Source organism: Hypanus sabinus, chromosome 19 (genome assembly GCF_030144855.1).
Source record: "Hypanus sabinus isolate sHypSab1 chromosome 19, sHypSab1.hap1, whole genome shotgun sequence".
Lineage (NCBI taxonomy): Eukaryota > Metazoa > Chordata > Chondrichthyes > Myliobatiformes > Dasyatidae > Hypanus > Hypanus sabinus.
This window is the reverse complement of record NC_082724.1, coordinates 29,788,867-29,814,994: the sequence shown is the minus strand read 5'-3', so window position 1 is coordinate 29,814,994 and position 26,128 is coordinate 29,788,867. Positions and strand designations below refer to the sequence as shown.

General features: G+C 37.9%; 1 protein-coding gene across 3 annotated transcripts in view; it reads left to right on the top strand.

Annotated features, from left to right (window-relative positions):
* Positions 1-26,128, top strand: part of prickle2b (prickle homolog 2b) — a 207,349-nt gene that overhangs the window by 114,268 nt on the left and 66,953 nt on the right. The window contains exon 3 of one of the 3 annotated variants that reach the window (XM_059944269.1): positions 12,971-13,051. The exons of the other annotated variants lie outside the window; for them this stretch is intronic. The gene's annotated coding sequence lies outside the window, so the exon portion shown is untranslated. The remainder of the gene's footprint in view (positions 1-12,970; positions 13,052-26,128) is intronic. 3 annotated transcript variants of the gene reach the window in all.

Below are 26,128 nucleotides of genomic sequence, written 5' to 3'. Positions count from 1 at the left end.
AAATAATTGAATCATATTAAAACTGATTAGTGTTTTGTTAAATTTTTGGGTTACTATACGTAGGTTAATTAGAAGTAGTTATGAACATAATTCTTTTATATTTATCTCAAAGTTCTTAAACTGAGAAAACATGATAAGCATATGTGTAGCATTCTAGACATAAATAACCTTTTTCTTTTTTGGGTCAATATGGGTCTTGAATGGGAAGCTGAATCTGTGGGAGTCTATGGTTTATTTAAGCTTCTGAGTAGAGCTGTGTGTGTCATTTCAGCTGTTGTTAGGATTTAAGAGGAATGACAGAATGCAAATGGTAAACCCTCTGACACCTGGTATTGCAGTAAGTTTAAAAATTTTAAATCAGTTTCACAAAATATCTAATATTTTCGGATCTGTCTCTTTAACTATATAATCTCCAAAATTTTTCTTAGTTGTATAATGTTGAATTCCCCAGGATTAAACTTTAGGTACCTTTCATTGAAGAGAACAGAAACATTACCAACATTGGTCTATATTCATGTGGTTTAATTTTATCCATTGTTAATGATTATCAATGTGATTTGTTTATAGAAAATATTGTTGTCTATCTATTTGTGAACTGCTGTTTTGTCCAAATGTTTGGCAGTTAGAAAGGATATTATTGGTCCCATATAACCTGTGGTCTTTGTGCAATAATTTGTTATTCTGATCACTAAAACTTTCTTAAATCTCTGGGAAAAATAGAGAGCTAAATAAGAATCATGAACATGACAGCAAGTTATTTTGAGGCAAGGTTGATCAGTATGTGCTTGAGAATTTTACATGTAAACTACAAGCACATAGAGAATAATATTTGGGTTGTGAATTGTATTGATTTTAATGCTTCTCCAATGATCATTATGTTATTGTAAATGTAAAATTAATAAGGTAATGGAGCTTTCTAATGAAATGTGAATGGTTTATTCAAGTCTGGAATTTAGAGTTTTTATTGCCATAGATTTTTTGGTTGTTCAGGAAACCAGCAATCGTTTGAATTTGATTATACATCAACTGTTAAAAAGAAACAAAAATAATGTGGTTTCATTGTTGCAATTATGAATTATCATATTTGCACTGGGTTTGATTAATTAGAATATTTCTGCTGCATGACTTGTTTTGCCTTCAGCCATGGCCATATGAGTTAAACCAATTGCTGTGAATTCAGATATATGGTAACGTTATTGGTCTCAACAGTAATTTAACTCTTGGAGATCTGAAAGGTATCTTACAGCATTTGAAAGGGATAGAATGACTAAATAATAATCTACTACTAGCTTGAAATGTTTTTGCATCAAGTGAAAGGTAAAAGTATCTTATGCCAAGTACTCTATTCCTTTCAAAAATGCAGAGCATTTTTTGTAATGTTTAGTTACTGATAATTAACTTTGTATATCTTAAGGCCATTGTTCTGCTTTTCTGATTATGGGCTCATAAAACACATGTCCTTGAACTATACAAGGGAGAATAGTGTACAAGATGCACTGCTTTACATTTTAGAATTCTGGAGACAATTAACTTCTGTTTAGAATAATGATAATCACATCTTAAATGTATGTATGTTTAAGAAATGTATTTAAAATTTGATGAAAAATGAATTTCAAGGTAGTGTATTGAGGCTTCTACTAAATTTCATTTGTCTTTTTTAAAGCACAAACTAACTCTAGGTGTAAGACATCTTGAAGGTAGTTTGTCATGAAAATAGTTTCACAAATTTTGACTTATTAAACAAAAAAGGAGAATATGGTAGCCACTATAAAGATAGATTTTCATATTATGTGAAATAATTCCTTTGTGTTGTGTGAAGGTCTGAATTTCAAGTTGTAAAGGAAACTGAATATGTATTTGACATAATACATTCCTAATTAGTGAATAATTCATGATTCTACTATCACTGAAGTCTTTATCAGCATACTTCCAGTGTAAGTGATAGTGTAGTAAAGGCAGTAGACAATTGTCAGTAACTTACTGAGCTGGAACAATCACATTAGCACGAAGAAGCTTGTGATGAACAGTGACCATCTTTAGCAGATGAAAGGCTGGAGGCAGCATTTATGGGTAGCAGGAGATGCAGTCCTGTTCCTCATGGCTCACAAAGGAGATCATAAATATTTACTTCCAAATTTTCTGAGCTCTGGGAATCCCAGCTAGTTGAGAGGTTACATTAAAACTGGGTTTTCAGTTGCACTATGGAATTGTGATTTAAATATGATGATGAAGATTCCCATTCTTTAAAATAGGATGTATGTATGTATGTAAGTTATTTCTGTGAAACATGGCAATTGGCTCATGAACAGATAGGTCAAGATACCAATCCAATTTTGATACCTTCCCTCCCTATCAAGGGGATAGGAGGTTAATATCTCAATCCATGTGTATATTATATTATGATGATGAAGAAGAGTTTGTTAATTGTATGATTAAACCATATTTCAATAACAAAAATCACTATATCACACCTGGATGTACAAGTTGATTTACCCTTGTACCAGTTATGGTAGGTTAATCATCTACAGTAAATGGTGGCAGATTGGAGAGGTAGTGGGGAGATGGGTGAAATGTTGACAATGAGAGGAAATAAATGGATTATAGTACAATAATTGCAGAATGGGATTACTCTGAGAGCAGGTAGAGAGTCACTGAGCCAAATATCTTTCTTCAATGTCATTAGGAAATAAATGGAAATGCTGTTCCTTCTCAATGCCATTGCAAGTAGTGGAAACTGCAGAGAATGTGAGTTGTGGTCTGGATTGGAAGTCAGGAAGGAAAAGAACAACAGTAGATTGAGGGGGTAATGATAGGGAATAAGAAGTCGAGACATAGATCTTACTGATGAGGTGATCAGTGTGGGTAGAGAATTTTAGAATACAATGAGTTCTGGTTTGGAGTAGATGCCAAAAAACACTTGGGGTGTAGGTGACAATAATCAGAAACAAAAAAAAATGGAGAAAGATTTAAGCTCTCCATCAGTAGCACAAATGGCATTGAACTAATAGTGAAACATGTCCCAGTCCTCCAGTTAAGATTTTCTACATTGTGCTTTTCCTGTATTTACATCATCTTTGTCTCCTAGGTACAATCTTGTGCATCAAAAAGATGTTTGATGTTATTGTGCATGTAATATGCCCTCACTATGAGCACACTTCATTTCTGGTGAAAAATCCATATCTAATTTTCAGTTCACTACCAACTTATAGTTTGCTTGATGACATTTTGTGATATATTTTTTTAAAAATGCAGCACCATGCAACAGAATATTTGGCCCAACATCTTCCCAAGTCTAGTTGGCTAACTCTGCAGTTAAATACTATGCTGCTGACAAATTTCTTCCTGTTTAGGGTAATTGTTTCTATATGTGTGTTCTTCATGTCATTTGTGGCTCAGTTGCTGAACTCTTGCCTGAGTCAGAAATTTGTGAGATCAAGTTCCACTCTGGAGAAATGAACATATAATCCAAAGTGACACTGCCATTGTTGGGTGTACTGAGTAAATGCAGTGCTGTCAGAAGTGCTGTCTTTCAGATGATAGGTTAAGTCAAAAACTTACAACTCTTCCAAGTAGATGTAAACACTCCCACAGATCCAAGGGGATTTATCCTTGGAGTTTTGCACGATATCAATTCCTTCTTCTCTTTCACAATAATAAATTATTTGGCCTTTAACACTTTGTTGAATGCCGAAATTTGTTATGCACCAATTGGCTGCCATTTTTCCAAATTACAAGAACAAGTACTGAAAGTACTCAAATGAATATTTGGTGACAATCCGAAGACACGAAAGAGGCAGTGTAAATTTATGTCTTCCTTGTTCTTTGTTCTGTAATCTGCTCTATACATTGTGCAGTCCTGTTGATCAAATTTATATGACATATAAATTGACTCTCAGAATTTTGATTTCTTCACAATGTAAAATGCAGCTGATGGAGGGAGTATTGCAATTGGCTGTACTCTAGTATACTATTACCCCTCAGCCAACAGGCTCTTAAACCATAGGGGATAACTTCACTTGCCCCATTATTGACATGTTCCCACAACCTATGGATTCACTTTCAAAGACACTTCATCTCATGTTCTGATATTTATTGCTTATTTATTGTTACTATTTCTTTCATTTTCTATTTGCATAGCTTATTGTATTTTTCACATTGGTTGAACACCCAAGTTGGTGCGGTTTCTTATTGATTTTATTATGGTCATTGTTCTATTCTGGACTTATTGAGTATGCCCATATATAAGTCACCTGGGCCAGATGAAGTACACCCTAGGGTTCTGAAAGAGCTAGTGGTACAGATTATGGAAGCATTAGTAATGATCTTTTAAAAATAGTTGGACTCTGGCGTGGTGCCAAAGGACTAGTAATTGCAAATGTCATTGCACTCCTTAAGAAAGGAGTAAGGCAACAGAAAGGAACCTATAGTCCAGTTAGCCTAACCTCAGTGATTGGGAATGTGTTAATAATGAGGTTTTGGAGTACTTGGTGACATAGGACAAGATAGGACAAAGTCAGCATGATTTCGTTAAGGGAAAATCTTGCCTGATGAGCCTTTTGGAATTCTTTGAGGAGATTACCCATAGGATAGATAAAGGGGATACAGTGGATGCTGTATATTTGGACCTTCAGAAGACCTTTGACAAGGTGCCACACATGAGGCAACTTACTACGTTAAGAACCCATGGCATTCCAGGAAAGCTGTTGGCATGGTTAGAGCATTGGCTGATTGGCAGGAGGCTACAAGTGAGAATAAAAGGATCCTTTTCTGGTTGGCTACCAGGGACTAGAGATATTTCACAGCAGTCATTATTATGACCACTTCTTTTTATGCTGTATATCAATGATTCAGATGATGGAATTAGATGGCTTTGTTGCCAAGTTTGCAGATGATAAAAAGATTGGTGGAGGGGCAGGCAGTGTTGAGGAAACAGGTAGGCTGCTGAAGGACTTGATTTTGAGAATGGGCTAGAGAGTGGCAAATGAAATGTAATGTTGGAAAATGCATGGTCATGCATTTTGGTAACAAATAAATGTGCAGACTATTTTTTAAATGGGCAGAAAATCCAAAAATCTAAGATGCAAAGGGACTTCACAGTCCATGTGCAGAACACCCTAAAGGTTAACTTGCAGGTAGAGTTGGTGGTGAGGAAGGCAAATGCAGTGTTAGCATCCATTTCAAGAGGTCTGGAATACAAGAGCAGGGATGTGATGTTAAAGTTTTATAAGGGACTCGTGATAGTTCACCTTGAGTGTTTTGAACCCTAAGAAAAGATATGCTGGCATTGGAGAGGGTCCAGAGGAGATTCACAGCGATAATTCCAGCAATGAAAGGGTTATCATATGAAGAATATTTGATGACTCTTGGGTCTGTACTCGCTGGAATTTAGAACGATGGAGGGGGGGGGGATCTCATTGAAACCTTTCAAATGTTGAAAGGTCTAAGCAGAGTTGATGTGGAAAGGATGTTTCCCATGGTGGGGGTGCCTAGGACAAGGGGGGGACAGCCTCAGGATAGAGGGGCATCCATTTAAAACAGAGATGTGTGAGAAATTTCTTTTGCCAGAGGGTGGTGAATTTGTGGAATTTATTACCACAGGCAGCTGTGCAGGTCAGGTCAATGTGTGTTGTGTATTTAAGGCAGAGCTTCATAGGTCTTTGATTGGACATGGCATCAAAGCTTACAAGGAGTGGGTCTGAGGAAGGGAAAAAAGGATCAGCCATGACTGAATGGTGGAGCTGACTAATTGGGCCAAATGGCCTAATTCTGCTTCTATGTCTTATGATCATATGGTCTAAAATGAATCTGTGTTGTATATGTGTTCTGATAATATATTAACTTTGAACTTCGAGATAACTTTGATTTATTGGTGATGAGGAAATAACTATTATTGTGGGGAAGCTCCGCAGTCTAGGGTCCTGCAGCCCCTCGACATTAAGTCCTGTATCAATACTCCGTGTAAGTCCTCTCCAGCACTTGGAGGTTGTAACACCCCAGGAGGCCACACAAATGGCAGTAGTACCTTGTACATAGAATATGCTAATATTATCAATATACAGAAGTTATAAATATACACTCAGTAGCCACTTTATTACATCCTGTACCTAATAAAGTGGCCACTGAGTGAATGTTCATGGTCTTCTGCTGCTGTAGCCCTTCCACTTTAAGGTTTGACATATTGTGCATTCAGAGATGCTCTTCTGCACACCACTGTTGTAAGGCATGGTTATTTGAGTTACTGTTACCTTCCTGTCAGTTTAAACCAGTCTGGCCATTCTTCTCTGATCCCTCTTGATCCCTCTCATTAACAAGGTGTTTTTGCCCACAGAACTGCCACTCACTGGATGTATATTTTGTTCTCCCACCATTCTCTGTAAACTCCAGAGACTGTTGTGGTGAAAATCACAGGAGATCAGCAATTTGAGATACTCAAACCACCCCATCTTGCACCAACAATCATTCTGCAGTCAAACTCAATTAGATCACATTTCTTCCCCTTTCTTATATTTTGTCTGAACAACAACTGAACCCCTTGATCATGTCTGCGTACGTTTTATGCATTGAGTTGCTGCTACATGATTGGCTGATTAGATATTTACATCATTGAGCAGGTATACCTAATAAAGTGGCCACTGAGTGAATAGACAGATTGACACCATAAATGTAGAAAAGACCATGCACTGTTGTTCTGTAACTTTAACCTCATTTATGTGATTGAATCTCCCCTTTCTAAAGGAGAAACCAGTGAACCACTGGCAAAGTTAATCTACTATCATTATTTGTGAAATTGTTGGAATCTATTTTTCTTGAAATGGTACCAAGGTGTTGAAGATTGGCAGAATCAGTATAGATTTATTACAAGGAAATGACATTTGATCTATTTTATTTTGAGTTTGTAACTAGCACGATATGTTAGGGTGAACTGTTGATGTAATGCATTTGGACCTTCACTAAGATGTCCCATAAGAAATTATCAAACCAAATTAAAGCACGTAGTGTTAGTAACAACATATTGACTGGCATTGAAGCTTCATTGACAGGTAGAATTCAGAGAGCTGAAATGAGTGGATCACTTTTATGTTGAAGCTTTGACTAATGGGATGCTCCAGGAATCAATGTACAGTAGCTGTTCACTATACTGTATATAGATCAGTGATTTAGATGATGGGAATCAAGTGTATTGTACATAAGCACTTTATAATTTTAGTGGCAGTGTGATCCATGACCTTACTAAGTGATGAAACTGGCACATGGCACTGTATAGACTATCTCTAATTCTTATGTCCTTTCTATTACAGTTGTCATTAGTCCAATCTTTCACCATAAAACTAATCATAAAAATGATAACATCACAAATGAACACACAAGCCAGTTTAGAAAATGGCTTCCCAAAGTTTGCAATCTACCAACTGAATTGCAGTCGCTGTCTGTTGTCCACAGCTTTAAAAAAAAAAGTTTATTATTGGCCTTAGGAAAGGAACATGTGTATAAGATTAAAGACATTTTTTAACTCTCCAAGCTTAGATGCAGGAAAATATTAATGCACATATCAAATAACAGGCCACATGTTAGTGCAAAATCAAGATACTGACAAAGCTAGAAATATGAAATTAAAACACTAAACACAGCAGATTATAGAGTAAATTTTTGTGAAAGAAACATGGAAGGATAGTGGAGTGGAGAGGAGAAGGATGATGAGGAAATTCAGTTAACCAGTAGATCTATTTAGTTGATTAATTATGTGTCATTCATGATACTAAGAATAGGATGAAATCTACATTTTCACTCCACTTTTAGTCCATTGAGGAAGCACAGACTTCCTCATGATGCCCAATATTAATTTCAGTAGGAAGAAATGACAGCAGGGACAATGGTAAGTGCAAATCAGAATATATTTTATTTGATTGACTTGATTTGTGTTGTGTTGACTTTTTTACTGTAGTGTACTCTTAATCAAATTTGCTTACCTCATTTCAAAAGAATAACAAGCACAGGTATATATTTTTTAAAATCTTGTATAATCATAGCAGCCTTCTTAGTGTATAATATTTCTTATTTCAATAATGATTTTGAAACTAGAAATTTCTATCTTAATGACTCTAGCAACAAGTTTTAATATCTTTTCAAATTTAGCTTGTCTTTCATACCAAAAAAAGTCATCCTTGCCTCTTCATTTCTGTACAACAAGCCATAATTATAGTGCTAGTGCTGTGGAAATGCCTGAATAGGGCAGAAGAATACTTATGTACATCTCATGGGGAAATAATTACCAGTATGCTGGCTGGTGACGTGGCAACTAGAAATCTGATTTTCATTTCCACAGTTAGTATACCGTACAGGATTATACACCTTTTACCACCTACATTTGAATGTAGCCTTAGAATATTTTGAAAGCTATCTGTCAACTGCAAGTGTTAAAATGTGGTCATTTTATATTTGTAAGGTATTAATAAGCTTATTCCTTATAATATTTCAGTTGACTGCTTAGTCAATGGATCCTGTTTTCAGGAAATTGCAATATTTGGTGCTGGTCTGTCTGTGGCTGAAATTGATTTTGCTGGATGTTGTAATATTTTAGATATGGTATTTAAACCAGAGTTTGTTGGTTTTATATATTCTTAATTTATTGCATGCCACATAGCTATGAAGTTATTTCATTAAAAAAAGAAACAATAAGCAGAACTACCAAGCTCAAAAGACACTATGCAGCAATCTACAGTATATGCTAATTTCTGCCAAAAATAGCTTGCAGGAGTTAAGATGTAAATCTGACTTCTTACAGAGTTGTGAAAGGTATCCAATATCTTAACTATTTTATGGACAAAAATTAAAATAAAATTAAGCTGACAGTTGCAATCAACAGTTAAATACTTTTCAAAAATCATGCCTTTTTATTGTGCTGAGATTTTATTTAGAGTAATGCACAGATGGATTGCCTTTCAGAAGGATGATTGCTTTTGTTTTATTTGCCTAATTCTTGAACAAAATGTAAAATGTGGCCATTTTGTTTGGGGAAAGGAGAATGGAAAGAGTTAACTGATTCCACTGGAAATGTGAAACAGATTTTTTAAAAATACATATTTGAAATTCTTGTTGCAAAAATATCAAATCAGACAAAACCTGAGCCCATTATCATGCTTTAAGCAGCATTATTGGCCAAATGAATGTAATATGTGGATTCCAGTTAATTGGGACACATCAGGACCAGTACATTGTCACTCAATAAGACGGCTACCCCAATTAGCCAGTTTCATGGAAATATTTTAAAAGCTATAAAAAATGATCATTTGACTGAGTAGCCAATTATGTATTTAAATGAAAATAAAACAGATTAGAACACTATCAATACTACTACAGTACTATAATACTATGTATTAGTTCTTAATAGTTACTGACAGAGAAATTAATCCAGTGTACACTGCCGTGTGCTTTTCATTGACTGTAAATGAACAAAATCAGCACAAACACTTAGTATAGATGTATCATCTGCCTTCATACATCCCATTCGACAGATGCATTCTCAAAATCTTCACGGTGTGGTGTTTCACAGTCACTCAAGTGCACGCAAGTGATGCTAGTTAGAAACTTTCAGCAACAGTCTCCTATCCCAATTAAGCAGCATAGTGTCCCAAATAAATGAAGAGAATCCCAGCTATTTTCTCAATTTAGTGTTTGTTATTTAAGAATTGGCCCAAATAAGTCGCTGCCTCAATTAAATGATGGTCTAATTAACTGGAATCCTCTGTATTTATAAGCATGCTACTTTTCCCTCAGATAAATACACACTACAGTTATATATTTGTGCTTAATTCTTGAGGTGTACTTATAAATTTCTGAGGAATGATTAATAAAGCATTGAGGGAGAGAATGATCATCTTTACTAATAAATAGCTACATATAATTTTGCATAATTCTGAAGAGATGTTACTGTCTATCATGAAATATATCTTTGTCTTCTAAGTGAAAACTCTGAAACAATTGAGCATACAAAATAAGAAGATAGATGGATTTTCTCTGGTAATTGTTGAGCTTGGGCAGCAGGAATGTTGCCAGAATGGACTATAGCACTGTTGGATTAGTGAAAGGAAAATTAGCCACAATTTCTGCTCTTGATTGCTATCCAGCAATCCTGTTGGATGTGTGTGGGTGTACTCGATTAGTACAGCACTTGGTTTATCTTTGTAATTCTCTCTAATCAAATGACCTATGGTTACTGCTGAGCCTTGTGCATGCACAATGGTTATTTGCGTGAAGGGAGAGTGGGCAGTCAGTGTCTGTGGAAGCACATGAAGAGATGAAATTGGAAGAGAAAGAAAACATGGGAAAGGCTTAATTATTTCAACTGGAATGTACATTAAACAATATTGCATAAATAGTCATATCACCTTTAAAATGATTCTAATAAAATGTATGATCATTAAGCTAATATCTACAAACTTATTTTTTTGTCTGTAGTTTTCAAATGTAATTTTAGGTGGCAGTGGTTTTAAGTGAAGTGGTTACAGCAGAAAGGAAATAATGTTGCGATCTGGTTTTGTAAGAATCACAACAGTAATTAGCAAGTCTGCCTTTCACACATAAGGCAAGTATGATGGTACGTTAATGGCCTTGTGGGAAGCCTGCTGAAAGGAAAATAGAGGCACAGATGCAAAGCAGAATGTTCCAAATCATTCTTAAATATATTTGGTGCAAAGGACTGCATCACTGATGATGCAGGCATTCGAAATCCAAACAAACGTTATGTAAATCAAAACCATTTAAAGCTAGCACAGCAGGAAGAAAAATAAGAATTCTGATAACAAAGTGGAATACATTTTTTCATTTGCTTTCATATTGTGCTTAAGCTTTGATAAAGCTAAAATTACAAGAATCTACATAGTTAAAAATTGCTGTCCCCAATGACTTTTTTCTCAGCCTGCAGAAATTGAGAAAAATAGAAAGACCTATTGAGTAAGTGATTCAGTAATCTTTCTGGCACTGTTTTCCATCTTGTGGTCATGCATTTATTCCAGACGTCTTGATATTTAAAGTTTCTTCGTATTTTATGTTTTATGGTTTTCACTTTACAGTTAGTCTTTCTGATGAATAATGGCTATTTGCATAATTGATCTTGTTTTTCATAATGAAGCATTAATTATTATTCATACTGGAAGCTGTTTTATCTCGGGCTAAATGCTCTTTGGATTAAATATTATCTTTTATTGATTTTAATTAATGTTCAAATTACATCAAATTGTTATTTCATTCATTGAATGTATAGATATGTTAAATATTTTGATTTAAGGTATTAACTTAAGTAGTATGTTTTCTAACTTCTCCTTTGCATTACAGTTATAGAGCATTATTTTGACTAACGACTGAATTTAGCATTAAAATGTAGTAAGCACTGACTATTCTATGCAACGAAGCAGAAGTATTGTAAATGCTATATATGAAATCACCACCATGTTGTAGAAGGGCAACCATGTTATTCACAGCACTGTGTAGTTGCATGATTAATTCTTGTAAATAAGCTGTTGGTTACAACATTTAGATTTAAAAGTGGTCATGTGGAAAAATGGAGTTTTGATTTGTAACAATAGCGACCTTGCAATTTATGTAGTAATTTTACATTATTTTAATGAACAGTTCATATTTAAATGCGTATATTTTTTTACAGTGATAAATGAATGCTTTAATAATTCAAATCAGTGGGTTTTATTAATTTATAAACTGTTCAGATATGGGCAAGGAATAACCTTGAAAATCAAAATGACTGCAGATTCTGGAAATCTGAAATAATGACAAAAAGTTCTGGAAAAACTCAGCAGGTCAGGCGGCATCTGTGGGAAGAGAAACAGTCAACATTTGAGGTCTGTGATCCTGTGTCAGAATTTGTCATGTCTCTGAGGTGGATATTCTCTTATTTGTCATCCAAAGTGTAAGTTTCTTCAATGCTAGAATTCTTTTAAAGTGATCCCTGTTTTCCTATTTTTTAACAACTTGCTTATTAGCCTGCCGTTTATTACTTGACAGAACAGTGGGCTACGGATAAATGGGCCATAATCGGAGCAGCCACTGATTTGGGACAACTCTTGAAGTACAAAACCTAATTGGGAAAACATCTCAGATTCCTTTCTTTTATTTGGGACATTATGCTCTTAATGGGGCAGGAAACTTGCCAAACAGGATCAGTCATGTATACTTGTGTGGCCATTTAATGCTACACAGTACTTGGAGCAAACAGTTTGTAAATAGCGTCATTTGTGTGTGTTTGTGTTTAAAATAACGTTTTTGTGATTTTTGTCACTGATAGTTGGCGAGAAACAAGCAGTAAGACAATTCTGACCTGTTTTGCTCACTGCAGTTTCAAGCATTCAGGCTTGGAGATGCCAGAAGCTGCCAGCAGTGAAATTAAAACCATTTCACTACTTCAGCTACAAAGAATTTGAAGGTATCAATAAGCATCTGAATGTTACGATGAAAATGAAGATTTAGAGGATCTATTTATCAACAGCGTTGTGTGAAGGCAGTCCATCATCTGCACTAGATGACTGTGCTGATGTTGTTCATTTACAGTCAAAAGAATGTGTGTGAATGAACTCCTCTGTTGATAAGTATTAGGAACTAATACACAGTTTTATAGTACTGTAGTAGTATCAGTAGTGTTCTAATTTGTTCTGTATTTCATTTAAATACATAATTTGTTAGTCGTTTGTCTTTTTATACCTTTTTAACTATTTCCATAAAACTTTGGCTAATTGAGAAAAATGTACTGGTCCCAATGTGTCAGAATTAACTGGAAGCCACTATATATGTGCTTCACACATAGTCATCTCAATTTTATAGTTTGCTAAATCATATTCTTTATCTCATCAGGAAATCTGGTTGTTAAATAGACAAAGCTTTGCTTTAAATGGATTTCAGTTACTTCTGTTTTAATGGGCCGGATTGTTGATCCATTGGTTGTCAGCTTTTACTTCCTTTTCAGCTCAGCAAGTGGCCAAGCACAAGAAAATATAGGTGCTGAAGTCTGAAGCAAGAGCAAGGATCAAACTGCTGGAGGAACTTGGTGAGTCAAGCACCACAGTTTTGCTTCTACAATACTTGACCTGCTAAGTTCCTTCAGCAGTTTGTTTGTTTGTTGAGCTAGGTTGTTGGAGCTGCTTGACATGCCAGAGCCTTCTATATCCCCTCCCCCTCAGACTTCACAGTCCCTTGCCATGGTACAAGGAATCTTCCTACCTTTCTGTTGACAGACAATCTCCACTGGCAGCTATCCAAAGTCCCTTGGGAATTTTCTCTGCTTATGGACTTCTAAATGATGTGAGGCCTCATGCAAGTGACATATAGCATTTCTGGGAGGGGAGGGGTGAATCTGCTTTTAATTTAATATTTTATTTTTGGCTTCTTGTATTAGAGCTTAGCATAATATAAGATCCATCCACCTGGATGGTCTGTGCAGATCAGGGCATGCAAGAAGACAAGAGCTGTATGTGTTTGTTTAATATTTAGTGAATTGCAATTAGTTTATTGCTGTCACATGTACTAAGATATAAAGAAATGCTGGTCTTGCATACTCATCATACAGATCAAATCATTACACAGAGCATTGAGTGGAACTGTTACAACACAGAATAAAGTGTAACAGCTACATAGAAAGGGAAGTGCAATTAAACAAGCTGCAAGATCATAGCAAGGCATTTCAATGAGGTAGATTGTGAGGTCAAGAGTCCATCTTATTGCACCATTCCTTTATCTTATTACTGTGGATTAGAAGTTGTCCTTCAGTCTGGTGATGCGTGATTACAGGCTTTTGTATCTTCTGCCTTATAGGAGAGGGAGTAGAGAAAATCTCTGGGATCTTGGTTTTGCTGGCTGCTTTACAGAGTCCATTGAGGGGAGGCTAGTTTCTTTTATGTGTTGAGCTATGAGTACAATAAGGAATGGCATTATTGAGGATGAAGCTGCCTAAGCCATGAGCAACAGACTGAGGGAAAGTAGATCATATGTTGACAAAGCTCAGTCCTTTTCTTCCATCCATAGTCCAACTGATATATGGAGTTTACTGAATCCTTACACAGTTCATTTCTAACATTATCATTACTCATTGTGAACAATTTCTGCCATTTTGTATTGATGCCCTATAATCTTCCTTACATATTACTGTCTATTACATTGAAGATCATGCGGTGATTTCACATTCCACTAAGCAAAGCTAGCATATTAGACAAACTGATTTGATCAAGATATTGGCAGTTTTGAGCTGGATTATTTAAAGCCCTTTAAAGTGCTCCCTGAAAAAGTAGTTCATTTTAGTGAAATACTAATACCAAGATACTAGTGTCCAAAATTCTGATACTGAGCATAATGATTGAAATGCTTGAATAAATGCTTAACAGTATATTTTTACTTCGGTTGCTCCTCACTGAACAAAGGATATCATTTGGTGTATCTGCATTTAACTACTACTCTTTAATAAAGTAGCACCCTTTATTTAAGAATAGTGCTTTGATTGTGTTCAATTGTTAAATTATAAATTATTAAATACAAATAACATTATCCATTGTGATACAAAATTGTCAGTCATCAAAGTGAACAATTCTGCTGCCATTGATGTGCAGAAACTCACATGATCTCCCACATGCTGATTCAAGCCAATGTGGCTTTGAATTCTCTAGTGAGCACTTCTGCATCAGGAGTTCAGCAGGAACAGTGAGGCTTTGCCAAGTGGTACAAAGTTTGGCTATTTAGCCAAAGTTTGGCTATAAGTCAGTGTACACTGAGTCTGATGATACAGTCTATACTGAAAGTTCATTTGACATAGAACAACGTGAATACTACTTATGAAATAAATTGACACAATTTTGAGGAAACATTTTGACAATTTAAATATTGATTGTTGGTATCACAGTTAACCAATAATTGAACTATAATGTAATTCAATCACCTTCTATGAGTAAAGCTTAATATATTTGCCCAGTGATTCTGAAATATGCAATCTGAATGTCCAATAATGAAATATAATTCAGGGCAATTATAATTTTGGTATAAATTTTACTTGTAGTTGTTTTTAAACGAGTTTTAAAAAACCTGATTGGATAAGGACTAACCAATCAGGAGGGATGGATGACGAGGGTATAAATACCACCAGACTAAGGCATGCCCAGATATCATCCCTGATAAAGATGGCAGAGTGTGTCATCAAAGTGTTGGTTAAAATCTATGCCTGTACCCAGCTGGAAGCTCGAGAAGGGTTTATTCATAATATATGACTGGAAAGCACTAAATCCTTTTACCAGTTTAAAAATTGTCGATTAAAATATTTTTAAATTCTTTGTCACACATAGAAAACACATAGAAAACATCGAATATTAGAGGAAATATGTTTGCTTTTTCAACTGAAAAGTTCAATAGTTTTAAAGTAAATTACTTAACAAATATGTCATATTTCACAAGATATCATTCTTGTACATATTTCTAGGCATTTTGTCCTAGATGTTCATCTCCACAACATGCAAAATTGTGAAGAAGAAAATTGTTTTGAAGTGGTATTAGGGAATTTTATACACATTTTTTAGTGAATTAATAGCAATAGCCATGGACAATAGCCAGTAGTGGGATGGCAGATGTATTTCCAGCATCCAGGTTGTCTAAATAGTGCAACACCCAGTGAGATATTCTGAAACAGAACTGTATATTCTGTATAATGCCAGATAAACCAAATCCTAACTGTGCTGGACATTCATCTGAATGTGATTTAAAAGATCATGCACATCTGTCCTGAAATCAGGCAGAGCATTGCACAGCATTCCAGAAAATAAAGGAGATAAGCTAATCTGAATTAAGATCCTAGTCAAAACATCTCCAGATGGTTTCTGCAGATTCCCACTCAAGCTGAGCAGTGTGAATTTCTAGAAGAAATTCTACAAAAGAGAAATGGTTTCCTATCTTTCTCATCAAAAATAAGTAAAAAGCACCTGAATAAAGAAATGATACCTAAGTTTTAACTTCACCTCTCTGATCTCAGGAAGTCACTGCGGGGTCACGATACATCAGTACTCTTTCAGCTGTCAGAGTTTGGCAAACAATGAGTGCATGCTGCTAAGATAAAGCATTGGTAGTGCCTCTACGGGGAATGGGAGTTGGAATAGAGAGAATTAAGGAAAAAGAATCCTGCTAAGTGTTCTAAAGAATATGCACATTCCTTACACAAAGCAGTCTGTTGTCAGGAAATAGTCATAAAGAAATATGACATGGAAACAAGCTTCGTGAGCCAACAAGTCCACATCGATCATCGAACATCCATCTATACTAGTGCTACATTAATTTCTTTTTAATTCACCCCACATTGTTTTTAACTCTACTCTGATTCTACCATTCATCTAAATACTAAGACAATTTACAGTTGCCAATTAATCTACCAACCCATACAGCTTTGGGAGATGAGAGGAAACTGGAATGTCTGGAGGGAATCCATCAGGTCACTGAGAGAATGTACAAACTCCGCACACCCATGAACAGGATTGAACTCAGAGATTTGAAAGTGTAATGCAGTGAATCTACTAGCTGAGCCACATAATGTCTGTAAGGGCACAACTGTCTATGAATGCACTATTGAAAACCCAACAATGGCGTCAAATGCCCTTTCCAGCTGTAAATGCAAAATATGTATTCACCTGAAATCAAGAGTTCACCATTTTTCCAGTAGAACTTTGGCCTTTTGCAAATTAGCAGTAATCAACAAAGTGTTATTGATGGAATATGCATCCTGAAAACTCTCATAATTGCCTTCAGTCTTATTTGAGATTCTACCTCCACTAGCTCCTCGGGTGGTATTTCATCCATCCTGAAGGTGAAAATCTTCAAATTACCTTTTTTTTTGTCCTTACCTTAAACCTATGGCTTCTTACTTAAATTCAATACTGTAAATCATTGACCTGCCTGATAAATGATTTTTTTAAAATCATGAATAAGATGATACTAGAGAGTTGAGTTCAAGAGCCATGAAGTATGAGGGATGATTGATAAGTTCATGGCCTAAGATAGAAGGAGTCAATTTTAGAAAAGCTAGCACATTTATTTTTCAACATAGGCCCTTCCTACATTTACACACTTAGTCCAGCAGTTGTGTAGCATATGGATCCTTCTTTGTAGAAGTCAGCGTCTTGGACCTTCAGAAGCGGCCACAGCAGGGTGATTGATAAGTTGGTGGCCTAAGGTAGAAGGAGATGAGTTATTAACTTCATACCTTCTGCATAATCACTCAAAGAGTTGCACTGCACATGCATATAATGAGAGCTGTATAACTCATCTCCTTCTACCTTAGGCCACAAACTTATCAATCACCCCTCAAAATGTTGCAGCTCTAAAAAACCCTGGTTAGACCACACTTGCATTATTGTGTTCAGTTCTGGTCACCTCATTATAGAAAATATATTAAGCTTTAGAGATGAGATTTATCAGTATGCTGCCTGGATTGGAGAGCATGTCTTATGAGGATAGGTTGAATGACCTGGAGCTTTTCTCTTTGGTGTGAAGAAAAATAAGAGGTGACTTGATAGGGGTGTACAGGCATATATATCAAGAGAACAGCCAGAGACTTTTTCCCCAGGGCAGAAATAGCCAATACAAGGGGCATAATGTTAAGTCAATTGGCAAAAAGTAAAGGGGGATGATGCCGAAAGTGGTGAGTGTATGGAACGTACTGCCAGAGAAGCTGGTAGAGGCAGATACATTAGGGACATTTAAGAGACTCTTCTATAGGTACAAAAATAATACAGAAATGAAGGATTGTGTGGGTGGAAGGGGTTTGATTGGTGCTAAAGTAGGGTAAAAGGTTGGCACAACGTCGTGGCCGAAAGGCGAGTACTTTGCTATAATGTTCCATATATTATATTCTAAGATGAGGTAAGATTAACTTTATTTGTCACATGTAAAGTACATAGAAACATGGTGAAATGTGTTGTTTGCAATGTTAGGTTGTACATGTCATAAAAACTCCCAGCAGAGTGGGAGGCCATTACATCCCTTGCACCTTCGCCAAAACTAGAAAAAGATTACATGTTTGAATGATCAAAAATTCATCATGGATGATAATGCTCTGATGCTTACTAATTTCAGTACAGTAATTTCAACACTCAGGTTTTATGAGGGTCATTCAGTTTTCTCTGACAATAGTTGAAAAGTTTCAATGTAGTCAGTAGGAAAGCATTTTAAATTCCTATCAAAACTTGGTTGAAATATATCCAAAATGTAATGAGGTTCTCCAAATAGTTGATGCATTGATGTTGGAAATCTATTCACATTGTTCCTCATGTAATATTACGAAGTTTATCATTAGATTTCAGGGTTATGTATTTATTAACCTTGATGTAAATGATTTGTATAAACTCTCCATTCATTGTATTAATTTTTAATGGAGAGAAAAAAATTGTTGGTGTCATTAAGTTCCAGATTATTTGATGAAAGAAGCCTAAAATAAAAATAAATTATGTTGAAGCACAGAAAGCAATTTTCAAGATAATTTTGCAAGTAGTGTATATAAATGGAATAGATTTTGTGTTGAAATTAATACTTTAAAAAGGGAAACAAAAGCTTACAAAAATATACCTTTGACATATAATTAAAATTGCATGTATAATCTTTTCATGCTCTTCCTTGGGTTATATAAAGCTGATCCTTCAAAAGAAAGTAAAGAACAATAGACTCTTTAAAATGCCACTTCCAGCTCAATAGGAGCCCACCAGCTTCATTCTTTCAAAATGTAGGAAACAGCAGCAATCCAGTTGGCTTTAATTCAGAAAATTAGCAATTGCCATTCATTTTACAAGGAGCAGAGCTTACTTGGCAGTGTTAAAAAGCATCATAAAGCCATGCAAAAGTCATAAGAAAGTAAAAATGGCATAAATAATAGTGTTAGTCTCTGGTGGATGTACTGTAATATACCATTACCAAGGTGCAGGTTTGCCAGGAGGTTTTATTACTAAGTGTAATTGCTGGATCCAGATAACTACCATATCTTGGTTTCCATCTATTTACTACCTTCTACTCAAGCATCAAACCATATTTTGAGAGAGGCAGTACATATTTCACATTGAATATTTCCAACCTGGATAGTGAATTGGTCAGTCCTTATTGAATATAATATCACATTTGATCACATTCCTGTAGCAAACAGATGCCAGATTATATTGAAACTATTCAAATTAACACAAAAGCTATTAAAATAATTTAAATATTTTGTATATTTGTTAGTCAAATTTGAAAATCTAGGGTAGAGAAAATCTATCTAGCGATTTCTGTGCAAGGAGGTGAAAATGATCAAATTTGAATTCTTACTGTGGTGCAGTCTTAGATCTGAGCTAGCCATGGTATAGTGATGATCAAATAACCAGCTTAGGCATCACTAGCTAACAAGGCAAAATTTATCCAAATATTCTACTCATGATTGTTACTCAGTGACACACAGGAAAGTTGTGATTGGTTAAATAGAAAAATGGAGGACTATGGGTAAACTGAGGTAATTTCTAAAGTAAGTACATGTTCGGCACAGTATTGTGGGCCGAAGGGCCTGTATTGTGTTGCAGGTTTTCTATGTTTCTATGGTTATTAGATGAATATAGGATTTGGGCTCAATTATATTGTAGAGTTGACCCAGGAGAGATGGGAAAAATATCAAAACAGATATTTTAAAAAGTTACATTAATTTTTTTTGTCCAGCTGTGTTGATTAGCATGGTTATTACTAACTCCTACATATCACATAGTTGCGCTCCAGACTACAAATGAAGCTTGTGTAAAGGAAAAACCTTCAATTGTGCTTTAAATTATAGGCATGTGATTTAACATGTATATTTTTTAAACTAATTTATTTCCTTTTACAATTATAGTAATATCTTCCACTGTGTTCTCAAAATTAATGGGAAAAATTTTCCAAAAGGATAATTGACTGATAGTTCAAAGGTTCATTTATTATCAAAGTATATAACTCTGAAATTTTTCTTCTCCAGACAGCCACAAAACTAAGAAAGAAAATAATGGCAGCACATTTATCAAATCCTTCCTCCCCCACAAAAAAATGAAGAAAAGTGGAACAGGCACATTGAACCGCCAGTTCCCATCCCTGCATGCACAAAAACGAGAAAGATTGGATGGAAAGCACAGCTTACAAAAAAAAACCATAAGACTGAAAAAAAGTTCACAGTTCAAGTCCACATCCAAAATGCAGAAAACCTGGGCAACATTCTCCCACTGGGCATTTGACCATTTATTTAGCTCCTCACAGTATGTCTCACTGAATGTTGCAATAAGTATTGCTCCTTTTTCATGCAGAGAGTAGTGCATATATGGAATGAGCTGCAAAATAAGTGATTGAGGCAGGTACAATAGCAACATTTCAAAGAAACCCTAAACAAGTACTTGGATAGGAAAGGTTTACAGGGATATAGGCATTGTGGTCAGCATGGACAAATTACATCAAAAGACTTGTCTCTGTGCTTTATTACTCTATAACATTATAAGGGAAAAGAAGGAGATTATTTGCTTCAGGAATGAGTTTAATAATGAGAGAAACAGATACCAGATAATTTATAACAAAATTTCAGAGTTGAAGGGAAGAATTTTCATCAAAGTGAGGTATTGGTCTGGATGTTTTACTTGAAAGAGGTGGAGACAACCGTCTAACTGCCCTTATGAATTTCAGAACCTTCAGAACAATAGACTGAGTACTAAGAAGAATGATAAGATAATATTTTTCTTTTTAAAGCTTTACACGTGTCTCCTCTGTCATAGATTTCTAATATTCTCTGATAAAATGAGCAACGATGTACCAGCAAATTATAGCCTGGGGTAATTTTGGCCAAATCAACAAACTGGAAAATAGCTTGTATCAAGGACTGTTGGTTTTACATCTGGCTAATTTTAATATTGGGGAAGGCATAAAACCAATGGTCCATATGATCTCAAAGGATTTCTGACTGGAGGATTGGATTAAAATCATCCACGTTGCCTCCTGCAAAAGTTGATGGAAAGTAGGAGGGGGGAAAGCCACACATATTGGTCAGAATGTTTCTGGAAAATATTTCTTGATCCACTAGTGGAATCAGCAAATTCCTGGAGACCTCAAAATCAAAATTAGCAATCTATGGGATTCTTTTAATAGGAATTTGTATGGTATAAACATTTTAAGTTTTCAAATTCCATTCATAGGTAAATAGATTTGTTCTCAATCAGTTATTCTGTACACTTGTCGCAAATTCAGCAGCCAGCTTATTTGTCTTTAATCTTTTATAAGTTCTGTCACATATTAACAAGTAGAACAGCACTGCTTAAATCTTCCTTTAGATTATTTAAGACCATTATCAAAGGTGGTGTATCTTAAAGAAGACCTTAAAGAACTCCACTCATAAAGAAACTCCAAGCATATTTGATTACAGACTAGTGAAAATCTGCAGATACTGAAAATTCACACACACAAACTGCTGGAGGGTTACTACTGTATATTGGTGAGACCTGACTTAGATTGGGAGGCTGCTTTACTGAAGACTGTGATCTCCTAATGGCCACCCATTTTAATTCTACTTCCCATTCCCTTTCTGACATGTCAGTCCATGGTCTCCTCTACTACCATGTTGAGATCACATTCAGGTTGGAGGAACAACACCTTATATTCCGTCTGGGTAGCCACCAAATTGATGGCATGAATATCGATTTCCGGTAATGCCCACCCCCTTTTCCTTCTCACCTTATCTCCATGACTACCCATCGCTTCCCTCTGGTGCTCCTACCCCTTTTCTTTCTTCCATGGCCTTCTATCCTCTCCTAATAGATTCCCCCTTCTCCAACCCTGTATCTCTTTCACCAAATCTACTTCCCAGTTCTTTACTTCACCCCTCCCCCTCCCAATTTCACCTGCAACCTTGTGTTTCTCCTTCTCCTCCCTCCTCATTTTATATCTACTCCTCATCTGTTTTTTCTCCAGTCCTGCTGAAGGGTCTCAGCTTGAAACATCGACTGTACTCTTTTTCACTGATGCTGCCTGGCCTGTTGAGTTCCTCAGCATTTTGTGTGTGCTGCATATTTGATTATATTAGCAAAAACCTGTCTGTTATTCATATTATCTGGTAACCACATAGTAACTAAATATTACAATTTGTCACTTTCAAGGCACATTATTAATTGTTTTTCAGAAATAAAGTCCACAGTAGTCATTAAGTGCAAGGTTCTAGAGAGAAGAGGGAATTACTGACTTGTTAGCCAAATGTCAGTCTCAGTGAAATACTGGAATGTATAATGAAATGTGTGATATTAAAATTCTTGGGATTGAATAATAAGATTGAACAGAGGCAGTGAATTTATGAAATGGGATCTTTTGACTAATCTGATGAATTTCTTTGAAGAAATGAGTTGCAGAACAAATAAGCACAAACCAGTGGATATATACTGTATTCAGATTTTTAAAAAGCTTTCAATAAGTTCCAAGGAAGAGGTTGGTCAGCATTGTTAGAGCACACAAAACTCAATATACTCACTAATTGCAAAGAATTGAAACAAGCAGATGTTTCTCTGTGTTGGCAGCTTCTAATCATAGATATCAGTGCTTAGACCTTAGCTATTCATTAACCATATCAATGATTTGGTTGAGGGAACCAAATGTCGTATTACAAAATTTTGTGATGGTACAAAATTAAGTGGCATTGTATGTTGTGAAGAAGCCTTCCAGGAGAAGATAAGCAAAGGAATGTAAGAATGGCAGATGGCATTAAATGGAGAAACGTATTAGATGTGCAAAAAGAAAAGCAACGTATTTCTTAAATGGTGGTATATTGGGAATATTGATGTTTAACTGGAGGTAGATGTTCTTGTGCATGTCACTCAAAGCTGTCATGCAGGTACAACAATCAGGAAGGCAGATGATATGTTGGCCTTTATCACAAGAGAAATTGAGTGCCGCACTAAAAATGTCTTACTGCGATTATATAGACTTTGATGAGACCGCATCAGGAATATTGGTTTTCTTATTAGAAGAATAGATATGGTTGCTATGGGAGCATAACAAAGATACACCATCCTGATTCCTGAGATGGTGGACCTGATGTTCAAAGAAAGATTGAGTAGGATAAGTTTCTGAAGTCATAAACGAGGACCCTCTATCACTGTGGATATAGCAGGGATATCCGAACAGAGTGAAGAGCTGGCGCAGGGCTTTTATGACGGATGTGGCAGTGGTATCGGGGCAGGGGATGGCAAAGGGGAACCGCGAGTATTCGTCGATTATGTTGAGAAAGTAGACATTGCGGTTGGTGGAGGGAAGGGGGCCCTTAAAGTCGACACTCAGTCGCTCAAAGGGGTGGGTGTCCTTGATAAGTTGTGCCTTTTCAGGACGGTAGAAGTGCAGTTTGCACTCAGCGCAGACTTGACAGTCCTTGGTCATCGTCCTGATTTCCTTAAGGGAGTAAGGCAGGTTCCGGGCTTTCATGAAATGGTAAAGTCGGGTGACCCCCGGGTGGCAAAGATCTGCATGGAGGGCATATAGCTGGTCGAGCTGCGCGCTGGCACACCCTCCCCGGGATAGGGCATCAGGGGGCTCATTGAGCCTTCCAGGCCGGTACAGGATGTCATAGTTGTAGGTGGAGAGTTCTATTCTCCACCGCAAAATTTTATCATTTTTGATTTTGCCCCGCTGTTGGTTGCTGAGCATGAATGCAACTGAGCGCTGGTCGGTCAGCAAGGTGAACCTTTTGCCGGCAAGATAGTGCTTCCAGTGCCTAATAGCTTCCACTATGGTCTGGGCTTCTTTCTCCACCGCGGAGTGCAGAATTTCAGGGCCCTGAAGGGTACAAGAGAAGAATGCTACCGGCCTTCCTGCCTGATTGAGGGTAGCAGCCAGCGCAAAGTTGGAGGTGTCACTCTACTTGGAAGGGAATGGTCTTGTCCACCACATGCATCGTTGCTTCGGCAATGTCCCCTTTAATGCGGCTGAAGGCTGCGCTGGCCTCGGCTGAGAGGGGAAATTTGGTGGTCTTGACCGGGGGCGGGCCTTGTCTGCGTATTGAGGGACCTATTGGGCGTAATAGGAAAAGAAGCCCAGGCACCATTTGAGGGCTCTGAGGGTGTTGGGCAGAGGGAGTTCCAACAGGGGGCGCATACAGTCGGGGTCAGGGCCAATGACCCTGTTCTCCACGACATACCCAAGGATAGCAAGTTGGGTGGTTCCGAACACACACTTGTCCCTGTTATAGGTGAGGTTAAGAGCTTTGGCCGCTTGGAAAAATCATTGGAGGTTGGTGTCGTGATCCTGCCAGTTGTGACCGCAGATGGTGATGTTATCCAGATATGGGAACGTGGCCTTCAGTTGGCACTGGTCCACCATCCGGTCCATTTCCCTCTGGAAGACAGAGACACCATTCATGACACCGAAGGGGACACGCAGGAAGTGGTAGAGCCTGCCGCCCGCCTCGAAGGCGGTGTAGGGGCGGTCCTCTGGGCGGATGGGGAGTTGATGGTAAGTGGATTTCAGGTCTATGGTCGAGTGCACCTTGTACTGAGCTACCTGATTGACTATATCAGCAATGCAGGGTAGGGGGTACGCATCAAGCTGCGTGAACTTATTGATGGTCTGGCTATAGTCCACGACCATCCTATTTTTCTGCCCGGTCCAAACTATGACTACCTGGGCCCTCCAAGGACTTGTGCTTGGCTCAATGATCCCCTCCCTGAGCAGCCGCTGCATCTCCGACTTAATGAAGGCCCTGTCCCCCGCGCTGTACCTCCTGCTTTTAGTTGACACAGGTTTACAATCAGGGGTCAGGTTGGCGAACAGCGGTGGGGAAGGGATCTTGAGGGTGGAGAGGCTGAAAGTGGTGTCAGTAGCGTGGCCGTTGGCATGGTGTTGGGTGGGATGTGCGGGTCGGTGTGTGTGTGTGTGGTCAGTAGCGGGGTATATGACAAAATCCCACAGAACTGAGGATTTCTGACAGTGATTGGAGGGAGAGGCCCGTCATACTCCATTGTCACACTTTTCAGGTGGCTCTGGAAGTCGAACCCCAATAGCACAGGGGCACACAGTTGAGGCATGACCAGTAACGCAAAGTTCCGATACTCTGTGCCCTGCACCACCAATGTTGCTACACAACCCCCCGGATATCTGTAGAATGCGATCCAGAAGCCATGGTGACCTTCTGGCTTACCAGCCATGTCACGAGTCTGCAGCGTTACACCGTGTCCGGGTTAATAAAACTCTCAAACTCTCCCGTGTCAAACAGGCAGCTAGTCCTGTGCCCCTCCACCAGGATGTCCATCATTGACCTTGCGAGCTGGTGTGGAGCGATTTGGTCGAGGGTCATGGAGGCCAGAGTTGCATTGCCGTCTTGGTGCCCGGTAAGCACCCGTGGGTCGGAGGCAGGGCAAGGTGGCGCCGACAAAGATGGCCGCCCCCATGCCTCGCATGCGGTGCTGCTCAACCCAGCTTGTGGCCCTTCTTTCCGCAGCTGCAGCAGGTCGCTTCTCGGGCCAGGCAGTGTTTTCAGGGGTGCTTTTCGAGTCCGCAGAAGTAACACTGCGCGGACTTTCGACTAGCAGCAGCCGAGGTCGATTCGCCGGTGGGTTGCAGGGTCTGCAGCGTCCACGGGGCCGGCGGGAGATCGCGCGCCTGGACAACGTCAGCATCGTGCAGAGCGGCCTCCAGCGTGTCGGCCAGCTCGATCGCCGACTGTGAGGTAAGATCGGAGTGTTCCAGCAGCTGCTGGCGCACGTACACTGACCTGATCCCCTTAACAAAGGTGTCTCTTACTAGCAGCTCCGCATGCTGTTCCGCCGTCAGCCCCCTGCAGTCGCAGGCCCGCACGAGTGTCTGTAGGGCCCGAACAAACTCAGCACCCGACTCTCCGGCCCGCTGCCGCCCTGTCGCTAAGTGATGTCTTGCATAGACGGTGCTCACCGGCCGCAGGTATTGTCTTTTGAGGGCGTCCAATGCCCCTTGGTAGGTCGGCAGGTCCCTGATCAGGGAGTAGACCTGCGGACTGACCCTGGAGAGGAGAATTTTGTGCATCGTTGCAGGCTCGGTCACATGAATGTCCTCCAGGTACGATTGGAAGCATGCTAGCCAGAGTTCAAAAGCGATGCTGGCTTCTGGAGATTGAGGGTCAATA